Here is a 17,458-nt window from a genome sequence, read left to right as displayed (position 1 = left end):
AAATATTTGTAAATTTCAAGCAGAACATTACCTTTTAAGCTAAAAATAAGGATGATAATCCTTATGTAACTTATTAATTAGAGGTTGATTTCCTAACTTCTTATTAAATACATTTAAAAAATTTAAAGATAATATGTTTGCAAATTTTTTGACTTGCACACACTTTTAACAACATGCACTGTCTGTTGGCCTTGATTTGCCCTCTTTTTTGACGTTGGCACTTGGCAACCCTACCGGCTACGCAAAAAAGTTGAAAAATAAAGAACGAGGAATCCATGTTCTTTAAAGAGTGGGGGATATTTAAAGCAATAGGTAGCCTAATGTTATTTATACGACGGGAAAGATCTATACCTATCTAAGTTCTGACAAAAACTTTTTAATATCATTTTGAGGTGCTCATCTGTTTTTTGGCTTTAGACAGAATAATTCCTGCTAGGCCTATTCAAGAAGATCTTCAGCCTAAGCCATTGGCTAGGCTATGAAGTGTTTTTCTTTATAAATGTAAGAGAAAGACTTATGGATCTTTTAGACCTTACATAGGCCTAACCAGAAATTGAGCAGATATGAGGCTTAAAGCACTTTACCTTGGCCATGCTTCATTTGAGCAGAAAGTTAGCCTGTTTTGCAAGGTTTTACTTTTAAAGTGGCATACAATTACTGTTAAAGGTTATCAAAGGCTAGTGTCCTCATGTGAGGGAAAGAGTAGAGGTAGGTGCTTTGAAACATCATCTTTCATCAGCCCCCCCTATATAGGCTATGCCAATTTAGGGTATATATTTCTACATTAGGGGGTGGGGACAAATTTTGTTTCTGATGTAAATGGGAGGTAAGTTTAGACTTTACCCCCCCCCCCCCCCCCTAATGTAGAAATACATACCCTGAATTGGCATATATAGGGGGGCTGAAATTCATTTCCAATAGAAATGATTATTATATTTGTAATCAGCATAAAAAAGGCATTGAGTGGTGTATTCACTTTATGCATAAGTCAATAATATGATTTGGTAGATATTTACCAAATTTTGTTCACTAATTGCTTTTCAAGATGGCAAAAAAACTCTAAACTGTAGTTTTTCTATTCCTCCAATACACCAGTGTAGTCATAGACCTTAATCTGCAGTTAGGCATAGGCTAGTCAAACTAAGGAAACAGTAGCCTATAACATTCTGAAAACATTAAAAAGTCATAAAATAGCCTAGGCTACTCACTTAGGCTATATCATTCTTAAAATCACTTTACTCTACCCCTCCTTTTTAATGCACAAATATATATAAGTTGTATATTTTCTATTCATTTTTCTTTTTCTTGATTACATCACTCTTTTGTTCAAATTGATTTAATGGCTGGAAAGAAGCATCAAGAAAATCAAAAAATATGTAGGAAATAGGGTAAATTTTTACCAAATCATATTATTGAGTTACAAATAAGGTGAATATACCACCCAATGCCTTTTTTTCATGCTCTTTACAAATATAATAATCATTTTTGTCAGAAATGAATTTTACCCCCACCCCTATTTATACAACTCAGGGTATATGTTTACACATTAGGGGGGTTGGGGTAAATTTTACTTCTGATATAAATGAGAGGTAAGTTTAAACTTTCCTCCCACCCCCCTAATGTGCAAATATATACCTTGAATTGGTATATATAGGGGTGGGGGCTAAAATTCATTTCCAACAAAAATGGTTATTATATTTGTAAAGAGCATAAAAAAAGGCATCAAGTGGTACATTCACTTTATTTATAACTCAATAATATGATTTGGTAAAAATTTACTGGAAATATATGGTTTAGGTTATATATGCTCACATTAAGGGGGAGAGGGGATTAAGTTAAAAGACTTATTAAAATTGTTAACATAATTTTAAAATAGACTAATACCTTTTGGGTGGGCGTAACTTTAGACTGATATCCAGTCATACATTATAGCTCCTATATTAAAACAGTCATCTTCTTAGACTTCAATTTACCTCTGTGTGCAATTGAGTGCATAATTTACCAAAATATTCTTTGAAATGGTCATAACAGCAAAAAATAACAGAAGGTAATGTGATAAACCTATTAACTAAACCTCTTTTATGTTGTAAAGTAAAAACCTACATATTATACATACAATATGCATATTAAACATATCTTGTGAGTCATTAAAATTGTCTAATCCCATTTGATCAGCCTATATTCCTCCTCTGAGAAATTGAATCTGAGAGCCTGCAATTATTTTTGGATAAGATGACAATGTTTATTATCCAAAATTAATTTGGTAGCATTGACTTAATAAATTGTCTGGACTCCCCTTGTAGACTATTATTTTTGATAAAGCTGTAAGACAAGGGTTCTTCTAAAGAAACATCTTAACAAAATAAAAGTAGAAGCATTGGATTTCTTATTTTTTATTTCCAAACATCATGAATGCTTTTGTGAAAATACACACCTCCCCCTGATAGTCTAATATAGGGTAAAGGTACCAATGATTTGACAGTTTTTGTAAAAAGAACATTTTTTCTACTCCAGAAGGCTTAATTTAAAGACTTTTGGTTTGAAAAGGGTTTCAGTATGTAGGAAAAATATCTAAAAATATATGGTAACCATTTGATTAGAAGTTGTAAGTTTTATCAGAAAGGGTATAAAAGTCTGATTTTCTTAAATGTGAGCATTTTCAGCTACAAATTTGACAGAACAAAAAGTTACCTGTTTTTTGACATAACTCAGAACCCAATTCAATACATGTCAAAATACTTGGGGAACACTTGTGGGCAGATCCTGGTAGATTCAACATACCTTTTCTTTTTACTTTATTTCTGTGTTTCCCTTCAACTTTTTTAAATGTTTAAAACACTATTGAAATAGCAGAACAAAAAAAATGAAAAAATTGCCTCAGGCATAGGCACAAAATTAGATAATCATATGGAGTGTAATTGTGTGACCTAGGTCTCTATAATATAATGTGTGATATAAGTCTCTCTATAAACACTCTATCTGGAATGGCCCAATTTCTCTCAGCAAAGATTTCTTTGTTGTTCAGAGTGAAAATGTTGTCAACATTTAGCCATTTCAAAGTTAATCTACCAATTTAATCCACTTTAAATTTTTTAGCTTTGACTATCCTTTGTCTGGAGAGTCCAGAATTCTTGAAATATGCTTATCCTACTTAAGATTATTAGAAATTTGTGACACAAAGGAGTTTAACATGTTTCATTAGCATTTTGGTTGGGATAGGGTCTCTGAAAATGCAAGTGGATTTTAGGAGTTTTAAGAAGTTTATTGTCATTATATTTTACTTAGGGGAATCCACTTCCATATGTAAATTCTTAGATTTATTCAAAACATGGGTAGGACTTTGATGGGGTCATTTTTGATAGTTCTATGACATACTTCAAGTATCAGCAGATCATCCACATATTAATACCTTTGAGGGAATCTTACCAAATCAATTTTACATATAACAGTGGTCCTAACAGGGTTCCTTGAGGAATTCCATGCTAATTAGGGAGGGGTTCAGGGAGAATATTTTGTGTTTTACAGCTTGGGATCTATTTGAAAAAAACATATATAAAATTTACCAAGAGAGGGTCTACTTCAAAGTTATTAAGTGATAAATGAATTAGGGTGTTGTGATCAACCAAGTCAAATGCTTAAAAATATGAACATAGCATGAGGCAAAGCAGCAGTTCCTCAGATAATGGAAAAATCTAGCATAAAATCAGTAAAACTATGAATAAAAAAAACACTTTTTTTTAATGTTTTTTTCATGTGAAATATTATTACAAATGATAATCATCAAAATCTCTCATTCAAATGAATCATCAAAGACCTTTGAATTTTAACACCAATTGTTCCTCATCTGTTTCACATGTTCATTAAAGTTTTGACAGAGTCGCCTATATTTCAATAGGGTCCATTGCTGTCTGTCAAAAATTTCAACAAGGTTACTACAAGATATTCTCAAAAAAATGAATCTCAATAAAAGCAAATATCTACATTTGAATTTGGCCAAAGGAATATTTTTAGTTGGTCTGGTATTCCACTACATTGGACAAGCATTTTTGACACTTGGAACGTAGTTTTGTCAATATAATATTAGGTGCCATTTTGACTTCAGTTCATCAATAAAAAGCCAATTTGGCTACATTTAAGAGAAGATCATATGTATCTTGATGCATTGGTGCTGATCCCAACTTTTATTTTGCCAAAAAATAACCAAGTAATGACAGTTTGAACATTACATAGCTAAAAAATTGTTGGGAGCTCATTTTGTGTCAAAAACAGGAAGCTGATTGAATTGAATATTCTTTTCTTATATGGGTTTATTGGATAGGCCTATAGTGACCACATTTTGCTTTGTCAGAATGTGACAAAGGCTTCAAGAAATTGTGTTCCATCATGACTAAGCAGATTTATCCTGTTTTGAAGGAAAATTTTGACAGTGGTTCCGAAATTGCACTGTCAAATCATTGGTGCCTTTACCCTATAGCCCTAGGAATATATAAAAACTAAAAGAAGCACCAAAATAGTGAAATTATAATGGTTCTTTCAGACTAAAACCTAAGAATTATGCTAGTTTATGTTTATGGTTTTATGTAGCTAAGCTTCCAGACTAAATTACTTTCCCACCAGACTAAAGTAACTAAAAACTCCATAACAAACCTTTTCTTATTTTAAATGTCACTACTTTCCTCACTTGGCAGTTAGTTTTAAAATTTTCAACATGACTGATAATAATAATTCTGATGATGATGTTTTAGTTATTGTGTTAGCACTACTTGCTTCTGAGCAAATTGACAATGCCAGTGGCTCTAAGAAACAAAAGAAAAGTTCAAGTTCAAGTTCATTTCATTTTTCTTTAAATCACTACAAGACAAAATAACACTTTCACAATATGAATCAATGGAAAAAAAATATTTACAGAGGGTGGCTACACAGTGAGTTATACTCAAAAACAGGCACCCTAAAAAAATAAATAAAAGAAATAATAATAATAATAACAAATGATGAAAAGAAATGATAATACACTAGACATACTGGGAAGAAAATGAGACACCACACTGAACCCACAGCCCACACATCAAATCAATAAATTACCACATAATTAAATATTTATCAACAATAGCACCGGCCAACATGACTTCAAATAAATAAATAGTTATCTATAATTACCTATTAGATATAGTTTGAATTTAGCTTTAGAAACTGGAATAGAAAAATGTGAATCTATATTACTTTCATAAATATTTAAGAACTTTATTATTGAATTTTTAAGGAGAAAATCTGGATCTTTCAGTTCGGATTCTAGGGCAAGGTAATTTGGCGGAACTTCTTCTTAAACAATAATTATTCTGGACAAAAGAAAATAAAGAGAAGGTGCTAGAATTTAAAGCCAATGGTAATAATTATTTTATTTGTTTTAGTCTCAAAAGTACACAATGTGCAGTAATGACTAAATCAACTGGCAATATACTTAAAAATGTATACAGACTCTTAGTTGGGGATTTATCGGGGAGGAAAGATAGGGAAGGAAGGAGTGCTTTAAACATACGAAGAGCATTATTTTGAAGACGTTGAAGGGGCTTAATAAGAGATTTGAAAGTATTTAAATAAGCAATTGGACAGTAATTAAAATAAGAATGGATTAGAGAATAATAAACTGACTTAAGAGCAGGGAAAGGGAGGTGGAATTTTAGATGCTGCAGTAACCCCACATTCCTTCCTAGCTGCATCCTTAGCCTATCAAGATGAAGTTTCTATAAATTTTCATCAACTGTTAGCCCTAGATACTTACAAGACTCCTTCCTGGCAATGGTAACTAGTTCTCTGTTAAAACGGACAGATATTTGGGAAATTGATGGTATGGCATGTGAAATTCGAGAGAAGATGATAAAATGGGTCTTTGAAGAGTTTAACACCATGAGTTTGTCAGCAAACCACTGCAATAGCTTCTTTAGACCAAAACAGAGGTTTTCTCTGACGGATGATTCATTTGTACCTGTGACAGAATTAGCTATGTCGTCTGCGAATAGTACAGCAAGTCCATCATTGGTGATAGTGTCCAGAAGGTCATTGGCATATATTAAAAATAGTAGTGGTCCAAGAATTGAACCTTGTGGTACTCCTACCTTTTCAGAACATGGCGGTTTTACCAATCTTACTGCACCTCCATCCACAAATTGATTCCAACCACTGAGGTAAGACTGGATGAGTAAGAGAGCATTATCTCTTATTCCGCAGTTGTCAAGCTTATCCAGAAGAATCAGATGACAAATTGTGTCAAACACTTTTTTTACATCCACAAATATTGTAGCTGGTATCACATCATGGTCCATCGCATCATTCAAAAATTGTAGCAAAACCATTATAGAATGTTCAGTTGAGTGCCCAGGCCTAAATCCAAACTGATACTTGTTGAAGAAGTTAGACCTAGTCAGATAATTCATCAGTCTGTTGTAGATGCAACACTCCATAATTTTTGAAAAAGCAGAGAGAATAGAGATAGGGCAGTAGTTTGAAGGCAGCTTGGGGTTGCTACCTTTGTGGAGGGGTATAACCTTCGCCGACTTGAAGGCAGTAGGAAAGATGCCATCTTTAAATGAAGAATTGACGATGTGTGCAATAACGCCAACATAGCGATCGATGGTCTTCTTCATGAGGTAATTTGACAACCCATCTGGACCTTCGGAGTGACCGTTTTTCATGGCTTGAACAATCTTCAGCAGTTCGTCTTCAGTGACTGGTGACAGAAACATAGAGGAGCAAGACAGCAAAGGTAAGTATTTTTTGTAATTATCCGTGACGACAGTTGAAAGGCCATAAGCTTCCTCTACGGTTGCTTCTCCAATGCATGCAAAAAATTCATTTAACGTGTTGGCTACTTCTTGTTGGGATGTTGAAGATGTTCCATCAGGCTTGGTTATTTTCTCAGGAAACGTATTATTTTTTTGTTTATTCAGGCATTCATTTATCAGTGCCCATGTCTTCTTTGGCAATCCTTCTGCTTCTTGAAATTGCTTATGGTAGTAAGCCTGTTTAGCTTTCCTAAGCAGGGTTGTCAGAGTGTTTTTATAATTCTTGAATTGTGTACCAAGAGCATCAGGATTATCAATATATTGCCTGAATAGCATATTTTTGTGTTCAATACTGGTTAGTAAAAAGAAAGCAGTGGGTGCATCCAATGCTAGAAAACAATAAAAGAGAGAAAGTAGTGAAGTTAAACTTGCTTAATGAGCTTCTCCTAACTGAAAATAATGAAAAATTCATGAATTTTTTACACTTTACTTGAAATGAATTTTTTGATTTGATAAGTAAAGTGCAAGCATAAATAACAAAGAAAAATACAAATTTTAGAAAAGTCATATCCCCTGAGACTTGCCTAGCCTTGACTTTGGATTATTTAGCAACAGGAAACAGCATGATTACTTTACACTATGAGTTCAGAGTTGGAATTTCTACTGTATTGAAAACTTTGAAAGAGTGCACAGGCCATTTTTGACATTCATTCTCCTAGTTTTCTTGCTAATCCATCTGATGAAGACCTAAAAGTTACTCCAATACAGATCTTTACCTGATGGAAAATGCCAAATTGCATAGGTCCTATAGATAGTAAGCACATCAGGCTTCAATGCCCTTACAAATCTGGTTCACAATTTTATAACTATGAGAACTATTTTAGAGTTATTTATAGAACTCCTGTTATAGAATTCCTTCAGTTTGCAGATTAATTGAGAACAATTTTGGTATTTTTGTGCAAAGGATCAGACTGTTTAGATCAGAAATAATCATGCGGCCTGAGAAGTTGGTGATTATTGTGGAATGTGCACTTTGCCTTCACAATCACATCATTACTTAATGTGATGCCTCAAATACTACAGCAGAGTCTCCAGCTCCTATTTCAAATGCCTTATTCCAGGATGTAGGTTGCTCATCAAGTAATAATGCTACAAGACATAAATACTTGCCAACTACTTCTTATCTCTTGAAGGGCGTGTTACTTGGCAGAAAGATCACATGCTACAAGATTCCTTCTAAAGCAGCCACCTTTTTATCTTCATCTTTTTTTTTTTACAAAAGTGTCCTTTGTTAGAAAATAATTTAAATAAAATTCTTCTCAGTGTCCATATTTTCTTTAATTTCTTCCTTTTTGTCATTATTTATTCATCTTTCTGAACTCAACAAGCAAAGTCTCACCATAATTAACCTGACTCTCACTTCTTATTTCTCCCCAATCTCAATGATCCATCATTACCCTAAAAATTAATGAGCCCCATTCACTCCTATCTTATTTACTATAAATAAAATAATTTTCAATTTTTCTCACAGCCCCCATTCAATGCTACAAATTTACTCTATAAAAATCATTTTCAATTTTTCTCACGTTTTTTTCATTTATGCATTTCTTTTTAATCCATTTAATCAAATCAGATAAAAATTATTATATAATGAAACCTTAATAATCATAATAAAAATTAAATCTGTGCAAATTATTACATTTACTTATTAATTTACAATTAATATTGATTTATTAATTATGAATTTACAAATGATCAAATTATTATTAAATTTACCCTGAATTACGTTTCTATGTTTCTGTTGACCTAAAGTTGAGCAAATTTCAACTCTATTTCAATTGTAATTTCTTACACTACAAAGAGCATAATTTTCTGAAGTTTGAGAGTAAGCTCTGTAGCAATTTGTAAGATGACCAGTCTGAAGGGAAAATGTAAGCTAATTTTTTGGTCTGAAAGGCTCTAACTTTATGATATGCTCCTTGTTTCTATCAATCCAATTATCATGTTTTCTTTCATTAATATTCACTTTTTAAACTCATTTCAAATAATAGTCTGGTAATTTATGCACTGAAACACAGACAAAATACATTCTAGACTGCAAAATAACCAGTTTAACAAAGAAACTATTACCTATGGTTTCATTGAATTAATAGATAAATACATTATCTGGACTATAATATTAGACCATCAGGGAGAGGGGGTAGAGTACATTTTCAGAATAGTGGCTATCATATTGAAAAGAAGGATAAAATAGGGAATCTAATTTTATTCAGATGTTTCCTTTAGAGTGGCCCTTCTCCAATTGTGATGGCTTATTTTCTTTGTTGGTGCAAATTTATCTTATAACATAACCCAGGTAGCAAAAAAGATATAAAGTAATTGACCTTTCCATGAAAATTGACGAATCCATGAAAATGCTAGCAAAGGGGTAAGCATTCATGTTTTGATTTTTGAAGAGAATAAACTTGTAGGGAATATTTAAAAGTATAGGATGAAAGCAATTGCCCCCTCCCCCTAAGTGTGCACTGCTAGCACTACACTGTCATTGTTCTACATATTTATGTGTCTTTTTTAATCTATTTTTCTAATATATGCAGCTGTTGAGATTTTTAACAGTATTGTTTGTTTCATAATTTATCCTAATAAGCTTGTTTTACAAAATAACAATATTCTAGATGTCATTTAGGATTAATTGAAGCAATGAAATTCTGGCTGACAGTATGTAGCACCAGATTTACACAGCTTGAATTTTTGCAAATGCAGCCTTTTTTATATTTGTCATATTCTGTCTAGATTTGCCATAAGTTCATATGTCATGATGGCCAATAAGTTTTGTTGAAATATTTCAATTATGCTAAGCAATGCAGAATACACTTGATAAAAAAAAATTGGTTATTTGCTCAATTCTATGTTTCTTTTTGCACTGTAAAAGATGGGACAAAACATTTTAGTATGAAAAAAAAATTACGTTTGTAATTGTTTTTTTTAGTATTAATAAATTGATTGATTTATTGAATAGTTTTACCTCTTTATTGCATTTGCTATGTATTACGAGTTATGTATAAACAAGCAGCAGCTATGTATAGGCAAAAATTTCCTTTTTATATGTACTAAATTTTATATTGTAATATAAAGCTATTTTTCTTGTAATGCAAAACTTCCTGTGCAAAGCATATATACCAAAAAAGTTCTTTTTATTCATTAATACACAAACAACAATGCTTGAAATATGGAAATTTGGAGACCATATTTTTTTAGTGGCCTAAATTCCGTTTTCAATGGTGCAGTTGAATTTTTTCAAGGAACCCATTCTATTGTCACAAGTGGATGCTTCATGACTTAATATGCATACAAATACAGTAAATAGCAGACAGCATCTGACAGAAAATACTATAACAGCCATTATCACAGAAAACTGCAGTTGTTAAAACAATAGTTATTTGTGGTTTTGAATTCATTGTCCATTAAATAAGGGATATTTTTTTGCTGATTGTAATTTTATTTAACATGTTCAAAGTATTAAATTTTACTGAATAGAGTGCTTGCCAGGTATAAAAATAGGCTGCATTGGTGATCATTTCTCAAATTTGGCAACATTTTTTGGTCTTTATTATACACAAAGTGACATAGTGTATGATCTCTTTACTTAGCTACTTATGCAAGAGAATGCTCAGAAATTGAAAGCTTTATTTCTTCTCTTTTTTCTTCTCAAAGATGTTCCAAAAAATACAATTCAAATCTTTATGCAGGTACCTAAAAAGTTGCAAATAAGTATTCATAGGATTTGAAAGGTCCTAATTTTACCTTTTTTCTTCAGTGCCCTAGCTTGTAGTAATTTTATCTTTATAAATGGGTTAGCAATCAAGTCTCACCAGTTTTAAAATGACACCAAGTGTAATTTTTGTACTTACCTGTAAAATTGCACCATTGTGAAATCTTGTAAGGTATGCTGCATTTTTTTTGCTTGTTATCAAAATTGTGCATTTTCTTAACCTTTATTAAAGTTTCCTTGGAATATGAAGAATTCTCATTACTTATATAATCCTGTTTCACCAAAACAAAAAATTAGAAGAACAGCACAAATGAGAATTCTATTAAAGTTATAACACTTTGCTGCAATATGCACCATCTTTGTGGAAGATTATTACAAAAAAATTGGCACTGGAATTTTATTAAAAATGGAAGTATTTAAGGTTTTATCACTGTTTGCTTGCAACATTAAAGGTTCTTATTTTTAAAACACAGGTTTGCTAATATCAAAAATTGAGTAAAAGTATTAATTACAGCTTGTATGTGAGTCAGCACTCTATTTGATGACGTCTGCTCCTTATGATGTGAAAATATGCATTCAAGGCGTGAAATTCCTACTGACCATTTGAACTATGGCCTTAGTTTTGGGAATTCTGTTGTCCTGATTAAGCATAACATAGAAAATATTCCTCAATTTATTATGCACATTTTGCCATATCTAGTTAAAGTGGATGGGAGAACATATGATGCATTCCCACTTTGTATTTAATAGACACAATGGAAATTTATTCAATTAATAAAGAGTGTAAGAAACCTGTTTTTCAACATAGCAGAGGAAAACAGGGAGCTCAAGCAACTGATTCACTTGACATCTTGTCAATAAAATTTCAAATGAAAACACTTGTTTCTACAACAAATTTACATAGCTACAAAGAAATTTCTGCTTTTTTTGCAGTAGGCTATTAATCTATGCATTAGGTTTTGAATATTTTGTAAAGACTATTTCCATAAATAAAACAAATGCAGAAATATTTAATTTTGTTGCAGAACACAGTTGGAGAATTATTTCTATATTTTGGCCCAAAATTCAGAATTATTATTAGAAATTATTAATTGATAGTGAACTTTCACATCAGTATGTTGTAGTTTCATGCATATTACAGAGATTTTTCACTATGATTTTGTCAGTTTTTATCTTTTTATTTATTTTTTAGAGTCACTATTTCTTGTACACTTATGAATCTACTTTGGGGAATTAAAAACTGTATTATCGTGACATAAGTAATGTTTGTCAATTCTTAAATTACCTAATGTGTTGAGCTTTGTAATGGTAGATATTTCTTGAATTTTAGTAGACTTTAGCTAATCTTTTTTTATGTGAAATCAAAACATGTTTCAGCTACCTAGTAACTGGCCATTACCTGATTTTATTTATTTCCTTGCTCAATACTCCTCCAAAATAGAAAAAATCACTGCCAATTCAAATTTAAACAAGCCCTCCCCCTTCTAATACCTAGATAGAGCTCTAGGCTATAGGCTACACTCATGTTAGCCAATTTTAAAAGATTTTTTTTCTTCAAATTGGCTTTGTGAACCAACTGTTGATTGCAAATAAATCACAAACATTAACGCAAGCTAGCAAAATCATTAAATGTTTGTATATAGCCCGGGGTCAATCTAAGCATTAAAGTGGGGTTGGGATACAATTACAACATTTGTGATTAATTGTTTAAGAAAGAAAATTGGGCAGAGAATCCAATGGAGTGTTTCTTTGCTATCTGATTCCTCTATTACAAGATAAATTTGCTATTTTTTCCCCCCTACTTCATATTTTTTCCACCACAGTAGAGGGTTTTTAAAAGCTGAGAAGGGGCTCATATGATGGAGGTAGAATTTGAAATGATAAACCTTTTTCAGTCTCTGTAAAAGTAGTTTAAATTTGGTGAATAATTTTTTTTTTAATAATCAAGAACCTAGCTATGACATGGGAGTCGTTTTTAAGCTCCCATATCTGCTCCTTTTGTATTTGTGATAATTGCTGAGTTTAATTTCTGTATATAAAAAAAAATACCTGAAACAGTTGAGATTATGCCTTGTTCTGAACTAAGTGCTGTAGTTGCAAAATTCTTTTTTTTATTACATTATGACAATTTCCATTTATTGGATTCTTTACAGCTCCTTGGCCCTCACTGGTGTCAATTCACAAAAATTCAGGGGGTTACAATGAAATTATCAAAATCTGGGGGAGATGGCAAATTTGTCATCAATAAAGATACAAAAAAGTTATTTTTCAACAGAACCTCCCCCCCCCCCCGAAAAAAATGGTATTGTTCAATATCTAGGGTGCACATGTCATGGTAAAGGTAAAAGGGTAAAGAATATGGCATTGGATATAGGGCCAGCCATCCTCTGCTTCTGCACACCCTTTCTGTTTACCTTCCCCAGATTTCTCAACATTATGCATAGTTAAAAATAATTGATGCATGCTAAATATTTTTTTTATTTTGATTTTTGCGATGGGGTATTGATATTTCATCTGATAAATTAATACATAGCATCACCAGCACTAGTGCTGAAGGCTTCATAATTCTTCACCACTAGAATGCCGGTAAAATGAATATAGTAAACTGCAGCCCCCTTTAAAGATATGAAAGAATTTAGATTTATTGTGCAAAGCCATGCAAATACTGTGACTTTTCTATTCTTTATATTGATGGAACATTTTACAGCATACCCATATGTTCTTATATTTTTACAAGCCACTCAGTGCCACATAATTTTACAACATACCTTCTTGCTTCATTTAAAAAAAATGTAATACCACAATCACAAGTCCCAAACAAAGGCTCCATGGCCTGTAAAAGAGGGGGATCATGAAACAAGACTTTCAAATATCAAATTGTCCATCATTTAAGCACATGAAAGCAAAAGTATCTGCTCACAAAAATAGGGAGCAGAAAAAAAGAGAAGAAGCAACAGAAGGAAAGGGAGTTCATTCAAATATGACAGTGAATTGGCCGTGCAATGCAGGGCTCTTTAAACGATTTTTTTTATGACCAACTAGAAACAAATAATCAATAAATCGCTTATAAAAAAGACACCTAATGAATAAAAACACCATCCAAGACTTAGAAATGAAAAAATAACGTGATAAATAAATAAAACTGTATCTCTCACCATTTTTAACTTAAAACAGGACTTAACCATTGTTATGTCCATCTCTAATGGCATATTTAATGTTATATGTGTTTTTTCTTATGCTCTGTCATTGATTTTGCTTGTTTTAGTTATCTTTATCCTCAGATAAAGTGTTTGATTGGTTCAATGTATGAAGATCAGATCTATGGTATATTAATTGGCATAGCTTCACTCATTTTGGTCTTACTCTTGGTGCTCATAGGTAATTATGTAACCTTTTATAGCTCATTATAAGGGCAAATGTCTTTTTTATCCAAATGTCTTTCATCATTCTGATCTGATCAGCTGTCTGAGAACAATGATAAAGTATATCATCAAAGTTCTCTCTTCATTGTTCTATATTGCAGAAAGATGGCGTCTTTCATGCTTTTTGCTAACATCAGTGAGCTGTAAGATCTTAGAACAAAGATGAGTTGAAAAAACGATAATCTTTGCAGAAAGATGAAAGATCTTAGATGTAAGATCTTAATGCTAAAAAACGGCCCTTTAGTATTTTTCTACAAACCATCCCCTGAAAACATTAAAGCCGTTTTTTCACTCATCAATGTGCTAAGATCTTACATCTTTTGTCAGAAAACGCTTAAAAGTGAAATATTTGAACTAAGATCTTACATCTTTTGTCGTTTTTCTGCAAATGCCTTTCATCAATCTGCTCTGATCAGCGGTCTGAGAACAATGACGAATATATCATCAAAGTTCTCTCATCATTTTTCTATATGACAGAAAGATGGCGTCTTTCACGTTTTTTGCTAACATTAGTGGGATTTAAGATCTTATAAAAAATAAGTTTTTAAAAAAAAACTATAATCTTGGCAGAAATAATAAATATCTTTTTTTTAAAATATTATTGCAAAGAAACGGCCCTATAGTATTTTTCCACAAACCAGCCCCTGAAAAACATTAAAGCCGTTTTTTAACTCATCAGTGTGCTAAGATCTTACATCTTTTGTCAGAAAACGCTTAAAAGTTAAATCTTTGAACTAAGATCTTACATCTTTTGTCGTTTTTCTGCAAACGTCTTTCATCATTCTGCTCTGATCAGCGGTCTGAGAACAATGATGAGTATATCATCAAAGTTCTCTCATCATTTTTCTATATGACAGAAAGATGGCGTCTTTCACGTTTTTTGCTTACGTCATTGAGCTGTAAGATCTTAGAACAAAGAAGAGTTGAAAAAAGGAGAATCATTGCAGAAAGATGAAAGATCTTAGTGCTAAAAATGGACCTATTGTCAACCACCATGGTTTTCATAGTCTATGTCTGTACATTCTAATAACTTACTTGTCCCATTATTCCCTGAAACTGTTTATTTCTAAATTTCACTTATTGAGTGAAAAAGTATCAGTACAGTCTTTATAGCATATGGATCTTTTTCGAGGTTGCTTGACACTTTTTTCCTCAGGATTTAAAAATTTAAGGTCTAAAAAAAGGAATTTCGATAGCAATTAATGTTTCAAAAGAAATGACTTATTATGTGTATTCCAAGTTGATAACATTATTTCAGTTAAATGCTACTCATCAAAAACTATGAGCCCGTGAAAATTTCCCTGATTTTTGAACAAGGGGGGAAATATATGTAAAAATTCAAGTGATCTTAATGATCACTCTTTGGTGATCAAGCTTTCTATCTTTAAAAATGCGGAATTTTGATTCTTTTTTTTTGTCAGAAAAACATCATGAGATCATGCGTGTTTACTATTTTCCTCTTTGTTCTTCCCAGGTGTGATCGTACCGAACCACTGGTCCGTAAATATTGGGAGAGGGGTCATTTGAATGGAAACGAAACGTTCATGTGGCTTTTTCAGTGACCCAAAAAATTGTAGGGCCCCTAGCCCCCCTCATTCGCCCCCCCCCCTCAAAGTCGTCAGATCAAATTTTTGAGATAACCATTTTGTGACCCCCTCCCCACAGCTTCTGGAGGAAGGCTGAAAGTTATAAAATTTGCCCATTGTTTCCATATAGTATATGTTGTTGGGAAGTATATAGACATTTTTCTGGGGATAGATTTTATAGGGGAAAAATTTCCCATTGGAATGTAAATTTCCAGGAGAAATTTTGCACGGTGGGAATTTACCAGAATTCAGATACGAACTTCGTATTTTTTTTCTATTACTTTCTTGTTGGCGGCTCCTTTTTACATGTGGAGATGCTCTGGGAGAAATTTTAAGCGGAATCGAAATTCTCTGGGGTATTTTTTACCCGGGGGAATTTTCTGTGCGAAAAATCTTCATGGGGGAATTACCGCCAGGAGAAATTCTCCATGGGGAAATTTTGTGCAAGAAAAAAATTCCTTTCGTTTGGGAGGGGAGGGGGGATCAGGGGAAATTGTCCACACAGGGGAGATTCTGTCATGACCTGAAAAACGATCAGGAATTAAATAAAAAACAAGTCTTTTTTTTATATGAACGTATGCTAAGGAGTATTTTTGAGGCGGTATCGTCTACAAGAAATTTTCTAAAGAAGATTTGTAGGGAGGATGGAATTGTCCGGAGATAATTTTTCGGGGGAAGGAGTATGTGTGGGAGGAACTTTTCATCGAGGAGTATTTTGTGGAGGCGAATCTTCCATAAAAGGGGAAGTGGATTTCCCAGGATTATTTGAAAAACAATTAGAAATCAAATAAAAAGGAACATGTTTTTTCTACTGAAAGCGAAGAACAGCATTAAAACTTAAAACTAACAGAAATTATTCTATATATGAGGGGGCCCGTCCCTCCTCAATACCCCGCTCTTAATGCTAAATTTTGACATTTTGTCCGAATTCTTTAAGAACAATTCCTGAAACACAAGGGCCGTTTAATTAGAACCAGAAACTTTTTTAAAAATATTAAAAAACTTTAGTGTGAAGAGAGGGGTATTAAGGAAGGGGCAGTCCCCTCATATACAGAATAATATGTTCGTTTTGAGTTTTAATGTTGCTCGATACTTTAAGAAAAAAATAACTTTTTTTCATTTAATCTGAAGGAAGGTCATGGATGCGTGTTTATTTGTTTGTTTTTTGTTGTTGTTTTCCCGCAGGGTTGTTCGTATTAAACCGATGGTCCTAGAATATCGAGTGAAGGCTCATCCGAACGTGAATTAGGACTTCCCTTTGCCCTTTTTAAGTGACCAAATATATTTGATAAAAACAATCCCCCTCCCGCGTCCCTTTCCTCCCAAAGACATCCGATGAAAATTCTAAAATAAATATATTGTTCAGTTTAGTTGAAAAGTCCAATAACTATATGCCTCTGGTGATGACAAGACCCTCCCCCCCCTCCAGCCGCTAAGAAAAAAGTTGTAAGATATTCAATTTAGGGAATTTTCTGCAGGGGCATTTCCGCGGGAAATTTTTCTTGGAGAGTGGAAGGGGATTTCCTGGCAAGGAAACACTACTAGTAATTAAATAGAAAAAAAAATCAACTGAGAGTAAGACATTAACGCTTAAAATAAACAAAATCTTAAATGAGAGGTGCCCTCCTCAATCCCTTATTCCTTACACTGAAGTTTAACTTTTTGTCCCATTTCTTTAATAAAGAAATTTCTAGGCTTTAGTGTAAAGAAGGAGGGATCGAGGTGGGGTTAGCCTATATTCATGATCTTCAATAATTTATATCTAACTTCACAACCACTTTATTAAAAAAAAAATAAAAAAATACGTCAGCACCTGCGGTAGTTCATGGTAACGACCTGTAAGTAAGGAGCGACGCTGCTCAAAATTAACCAAAACTCTAAAAAACACAATTTTTTTTA

At 32.7% G+C, this 17,458-nt stretch overlaps 1 protein-coding gene across 1 annotated transcript in view; it reads left to right on the top strand.

Annotated features, from left to right (window-relative positions):
* Positions 1-240: 240 nt before the first annotated feature.
* Positions 241-17,458, top strand: part of LOC148947029 (WASH complex subunit 5-like) — a 67,204-nt gene continuing 49,986 nt past the window's right edge. Inside the window, 2 exon segments of the mRNA XM_089096495.1 lie at positions 241-312; positions 13,817-13,929. The gene's annotated coding sequence lies outside the window, so the exon portion shown is untranslated.

This window comes from Artemia sp. Qi Xiang Cuo, chromosome 11, assembly GCF_049724085.1.
Source record: "Artemia sp. Qi Xiang Cuo chromosome 11, ASM4972408v1, whole genome shotgun sequence".
In the NCBI taxonomy this organism is placed as follows: domain Eukaryota; kingdom Metazoa; phylum Arthropoda; class Branchiopoda; order Anostraca; family Artemiidae; genus Artemia; species Artemia sp. Qi Xiang Cuo.
The sequence above is the reverse complement of the archived record's forward strand: the minus strand, read 5'-3'. Positions and strand labels throughout refer to the sequence as shown.